This window comes from Rhipicephalus microplus, chromosome 10 (assembly GCF_043290135.1).
Source record: "Rhipicephalus microplus isolate Deutch F79 chromosome 10, USDA_Rmic, whole genome shotgun sequence".
NCBI classification, from domain to species: domain Eukaryota; kingdom Metazoa; phylum Arthropoda; class Arachnida; order Ixodida; family Ixodidae; genus Rhipicephalus; species Rhipicephalus microplus.
In genome coordinates, this window is record NC_134709.1 from 42,492,188 (window position 1) to 42,498,429 (window position 6,242).

Here is a 6,242-nt window from a genome sequence, read left to right on the forward strand (position 1 = left end):
TTTCTTTTTTTTTTTCTCTCAGCTGATCGTGTCGCGTCGACCGCGCGCTACGACGAGGGACGCTACGCTTCCAAAAATTTTCAGCCAAGAAATGCACCGAGGATAGCACCAAACTCTTACGGAGAAGCCACAACTACAAAAAAAAAAACTTTTCAGCCAAAACTAGCGGCAGTCTGGCAACCACTTATGCAACGCCAAAAGGAACCTCGCCGCGACGAATGTCTGACGCAAAACACAAACAAAACTATTTACTTGCACTTAGCTTAATAAAAAAATGTGTGATAAAAGGTTGGCGGACAGCCTTGAGCGATAATGCAATTATTTTGCCCCGCATTTCAGTCAGCTATCACCATAAATCAGCTGCACACTTGAACCATTCGCGCCAATACGAAGGCGCCGCCACCACTGACTCAGACTGACTTGGCTGGCAGCTTGGCTACAGTGAATTCTAGTTCACTGTAGCTTGGCTAGTACACTGTAAGCTTGGCTTTGCTGAAAGCCGCCTATGTTGCCAGCAGCAACTTATAGTTGTGGTCACAACGCAGGCTTTATGCGCCCAAGTTGGAAAAAAAATGCCGCTAATTTTAGCTACTGTAACCAATAGTCCGTAAAATCGCACTTCGTTCCATCAGACCAAACTTAAGCTGAATAATAGGACGTTGTATGCGAAAGTCGTTACGTGGGTTCGTTATAATGAGCGTAGACAGTATTGTTATTTGAAATCTCCGCTGTCGTTAATTAAGCGCCATAAGCTTATCAAAAATTTAGTATTATTAATATGTAATTACTCTAATTATTTTAATTTCACTCCAATGCCTGCACATGAATGTATTCTGGTCGCCACAGACTTCCAAATGTGTTTTCTTCTGTTGTCGCTTCACTGGCCCAACAAAATTTCTAGAAATTGGAGCTGTAAACTTTTTCGTCCTTAGGTACGTCATCTAATAAAAACTGCGTAGGTTGTAGTACACAGTCGAAATCTGTGATGTCAATGCAAGCCCTTTTCGCGCGCTTTCCCTCGGGAGTTGTGCTCTTGGTATTGTATACGTGTATTTTACGAAGAGAGGGAAAATCGCTTTTCTCCAGACCCCCTTCAATGCGAGTGTTCGCTCATAAACGCGTCTATTTCCTGAAAGACTAACTGCAATGCATATCAAAGTAATTCTCCACAAGCCCGTAGCTGGGGGAGTGGTGCGGGGGCTAGGTCCCCATCTTTGTCGAAATGAAAGCTATCACCAATTTGTCAAAGCCTCTACCAGGTGCATGCCTTATTCCTCCTGCCTTCCAAAAAAATCCTGGCTAAGGGCCGGCCTCTGCATCTCAAGAATCCATTGCTACTTCGTGTGACAACAAACTGTATGTTGAAAGGCAGGGGGCCACCAAATCATGCTGACTTCATGAGAGATAATGAATTTATTTACAAGGTGGCTAAGGTGAGGCGTCCTTATTCTGGCTTTCTCAAAGCAGCGTCCCAAGCCCTCACGACCATCCTTATAGCCGATTATCATCAAGGTTGGAGCATTAGCCAAGGCTCTCTCTCAGAGCTTGTGGGTGGGCCAAGAACAGTGGGGGAGGGGTAGAAACTATTTTTGGCAGCCACTTACCGTACTAGGGAAGGGCAAGGATTCTCTGCAGAAGCAGCATTGCAGAGTAAACAGAGTAGGAGGCTATGAAGAGATTTCTGGATGGCAACACGAATTCGTTAACCTGTAGACTCTGGAGTAATCTTTCTTGTTTTCAAGGGAGCGACTTGTACGGGGGAGAATACGTTCTTCGGGTGAACTTATAATGCTGTGTAATGTCACGGTATGCAATTAGAGCATGCATGCGTCTTCATTTGCCTTTCTTGGTGTCAGATCAGTGAGTTGAATCTCGGGTCACAAGGCTGGTGATCTCCTTGCTAGGAATACAGACGTAAGCTGGCGCCCAGAGTATCACGACTGATCTCGGAGGCTTTTGGGGAGATTTATCCAAGTGTGTTGGTATTAAATCTGTTGCTATCGAAGCTGTGACAAGCCTGTTGAGTCGGTAACGATTAATTCCATTTCGGTTCGAGGCGTTGCAAAGCACTCAGGAAAGTGAGCAAAGAGACATTTTGATAATGCGCGACAGCTGCCAAGCATTGAAACCAGACTTTGTAATGCTCTAATTTGTTGGCCACCATAGCTGTCCCACTCTATTAGTCACCGTACTCAGTCGCAATTAAACAATGCAATTTTTTACATTCATAATGGGGCTAGCTAGAATTTACGATTTCACGACGTTTGTGCTCGAAAACTTGCCCCTGAAAAATGAGTGAAATAGCGAACAACAAGATGTACTGCCACTCGCTCGCAGCAAACTGAGTAAGGCGGATTTCCAAGGCAAACTTCCTTGTTCCTGGCAAAGAGAGCGTGGCACAGTTACTTTGTACATCCTTCCTTCAATATTAAAAACAATAATTATTTTTTAATTTGCACAACAATTTGAAACCTCCGTTGCGACATGAGAGGCTAGACAGATAAGGATCAATCTTTGTGCATGCGACTGCTAGCTTGTCATCGGAAGGCACGGTTGTTAGCAAGGACACAGCTTCCCTGGTTGTCTGCCCCCACATAGTGGAATAGCATGTACAGTGGTCAAAAACTGAACCGCAACATCAAAAGTTCAAGAAAAGCAATTGGTACATGCAATCGCTTACAAAAATTTCATCACATCAGAGCAAATCTGGCCACTAAGGGCGATGCCGACTCTGACGCAAGCGTGCGAGCCAATAACCACCACGATGGTAAAATAGAAATCAATTGCCTCGTGACCACATATGCTGATGCAGCTTCAAGAACAAGAATTTTCTGGCATATGTGTACACCGTAGACACGTCATTGTTTTTAAACTAAATTGGGTTAAAATTTCACTGACATGGTGCACAGACATAATTTTATATATATGAGCTAAACATTACATTTGCATTTGCAAATGACCATGCACACTGGCATGCCACACAAGATGCCTCCAGTGTTAAGAGAGTTTTCTATTGATTAATACATTTATTGATGGCATCAATTTCGTCAATGCTTTTCAACCACTGGAGAAATGACATGCACCATGTCACCTGGCACTAGCAGATTCATCAGGAAACTTGTCACAAACTAATATGGGTGCTTCCATAGCCAAGAAAGAGACACGGGATTGGGAGTACTGGACTGTTTATTTCCTTGAAACGTAACATTGACTGATAATTATATACACTGAATGGATACAAATGAGTATACGTTGCACATATAAGAGGAAGGGGAGGCATAAACACGACTAGCGGCGGCGAGAAAAGGTCGTAAAGATACGAAGAAAACGATAAACACACCTCTGAAAGAATATTTCCTTACTGAAGCAGTATGCATACTCGTTTCGTAGATACGATGCCCGCCGCGGCGCTCCTACGCCGCGTGTTAAAACGAGAGCACCGGGAAAGAATAAGGTTAATCTAGAGAGCCACAAAAAGGAACAACAGCACAGTATATACGTTAGCGACCGAGTGAAAACACCAACCAACATGCGTCTGCGCTTACGAATAACCTTGCTTGCAACTCGATACTTGGTAGCGTGCGACCTTACACATGTATGGCACTACTAAAAAAAACCCTGATTGGACCAAGCGTTGAACAGTTAGTACGATAGTCGGGTGGGGAGAGTAGTACATACTGCACGCGCAAAGCAAAGAGCGTAAATGTACACCACGAGTAGAAACGGGAGGGGGTTTCGCTGGGAACGAAGGGGATTCACCTGCCAAAAGCCACAAGCGTGCTGCTACTAGACAAGAGCCAAGAGAAAGATAGATATACAGTGCTAACCGTTATTGTGAAACGAGCTATGCCAGCTACTACACTGCTGCGGGCTGCCTTTTTCCGGACACGAATACTTGGGCCGCGTCGGCGATGAGGCAGGAAATGTAGGTTACATGGGGCGTCTTGATGATGCAAATCGACCCCGTCAGTCGTCCGTCCGCATCAAACGGCGCACCGCAGCAAAGACGCGCAAAATGGATTATGTACAGCATGGTAACCAAAGCAGCGTAGCTACAGGTTCAATGCGTGCAATGCCTATGCATAAAATAAACACATAGCAAAAAAACAAAACAATGAAGACACGGGAAGCGAGGAGCATTGCTGCGGTCAAAATGCGAATGACAGCCCAAACAAAATGGAACTTAAAAAAAAGGAAAAAAATGCATGCAATACCAAAGCTGCTTTGTCGTACTTCGACAACAAGGAATACACTGGACATGTATGTGAACACGATAAAACATGCTGCAATAAATTCACCAGGCTTCAATCGTCACTAGGACATGACAAAGTAACGAGTGGGGGCACGTAAAATGCTTCAAAAACGCGCTGCCACTTCATATGACTGACCATGATTATGTAAGGAAGCGCTTAGCATTATAGCATTATATGCTAATAAAACCTTGCAAAAAGCAAGCAGGGAAGAAAAACGGATGAAGAGATTTGATTTTGGTCTACGCTACGCACACTGGAAAATTCAGTGATACGAAGAGATTAAAAAATAATAATAAGACGCTAATGTTAGGGTTAAGGCTGGGTGTGAAAACCCAGAACAACGGACACAATGCGAGGTATCCTGTGTCTTACATCGTGCACCTTTCCCCAGACGGGCTGGCTACTACCTTCTACATGCACAAACACACACACGCGCATGGGGCTCCATTACAAACAACAGCCGAGTAGTGACCAGAGCCTCTGCGCATGCATACAACATACACTCACACATGGTAAACTCATCACAGCGGCAAAAAACGACACGAAAACGACACGCGCACAAACAAGCAAAAACATATAAACACGAAAATAAAGGAACCAGCGTCACTGCCGTGCTAACTTGCCGGCAACAGAACCACTTTCGCCACCCCTGTTTTTGTACGCACCAGAACAAACTCAAAACCAACAAAGACGATACGGTAAATCCACAAACGAGAGGTCAGGGAATATCTATGAACATGACGAAAAGAGAGAGGGGCAAGCGCAAGGAAGAAAGGATGCCACTTATGAAGAGAGGGGCGCAATTTCATGCGCTGACCCCCCAAAAATTGCAAGAACAGCAAAAAAAAAAAAAAAAAAAAACAAGGATGCAACAGCCATTCAAAAGCCTCTACAATATAGAAATAAAGTGCAAACAACCACAATGGTCAAGGGACAACTACGGTAACAACAACACTGAGAAAATAGGCTGCATTGGGCCTAGCTTCTTGGCCTTTCTCTTTATTTTATTTTTTTTTTTGCATCGCGAACTGCTCTTAGATTTGAGGGGAACAACCCCTCCAAAGGAAAATAGTGTGCGTCGTTGCAACGCTTCGTTACAACTTTTGTACCAGGGGAAAAACAAAAGGAGAAAGAGAAGAAAAAAGAAGAGGAAAGGATCGTGAGACGTGCCCGAGATGGAAAAAAATATAGGAGAGAGACGCCTTTGCCAATTTCTCCTTCTTTGCAGGTTACAAGAGTGCTATGAAAATTGGGGCATTCCTGCAAAAGGCAGTGCATAAAATTCCAGAAAAGCAGGTGGGGATGGAGTCTGTCGCATCTGTACAGGAGGGGGGGAAGGGTAGGTGAAGTTTTTTGCAATGCAACCTCAATGGAAACTCTAAAATATACGCCTTTCTCGCTTGGCGGTGTTTGCTCTGAATGCGACAAAGAGCTAGTGCATGTAAGCGGGTCAGTCTTCGCCCGGTACCTCGGCGATGTGACGCGCTTTCGGAAACTGAAACAGCCCCCGAACAATGAAAGTGAAGAAGCAAGAGAGAGAGAAGATGTGTGAAAAACGGCAGAACTGCCTCTGGAAGTGTCGTCTGCATAGGTTCGTCCAACGCTGCTGCCGCTTCTGTTCTTCTTGCGAGAAAAAACACTTTGATGGCTAGTTGCAGAAAAAGGAGGATCTCCTCAAGGTTCTCTCGTGCCGATGCATCTTGCACGCCTCAGCCCACCTCCACCGATCTTTCTTTTTTTTTTTAATATTTAAATCAAACTCCCTCTCCCCTGGGCAAAGGGAAAGAAATAGATATATCTATGGCGCTCGCACAATTTTGTGACGCGCTCGCCACTACACACCAGAAGACGAACACAGGGTCCACAGAGTACTTAAAAAAAAAAAAAAAGGAGTGGGAGAGCCACGTGACGTGGAAAGGGCGATGGGGGAGAGGGACTTATCTGGGGGCGAGAGACCGCAGCCCCCAACACCTCAACCCAACGAACGCC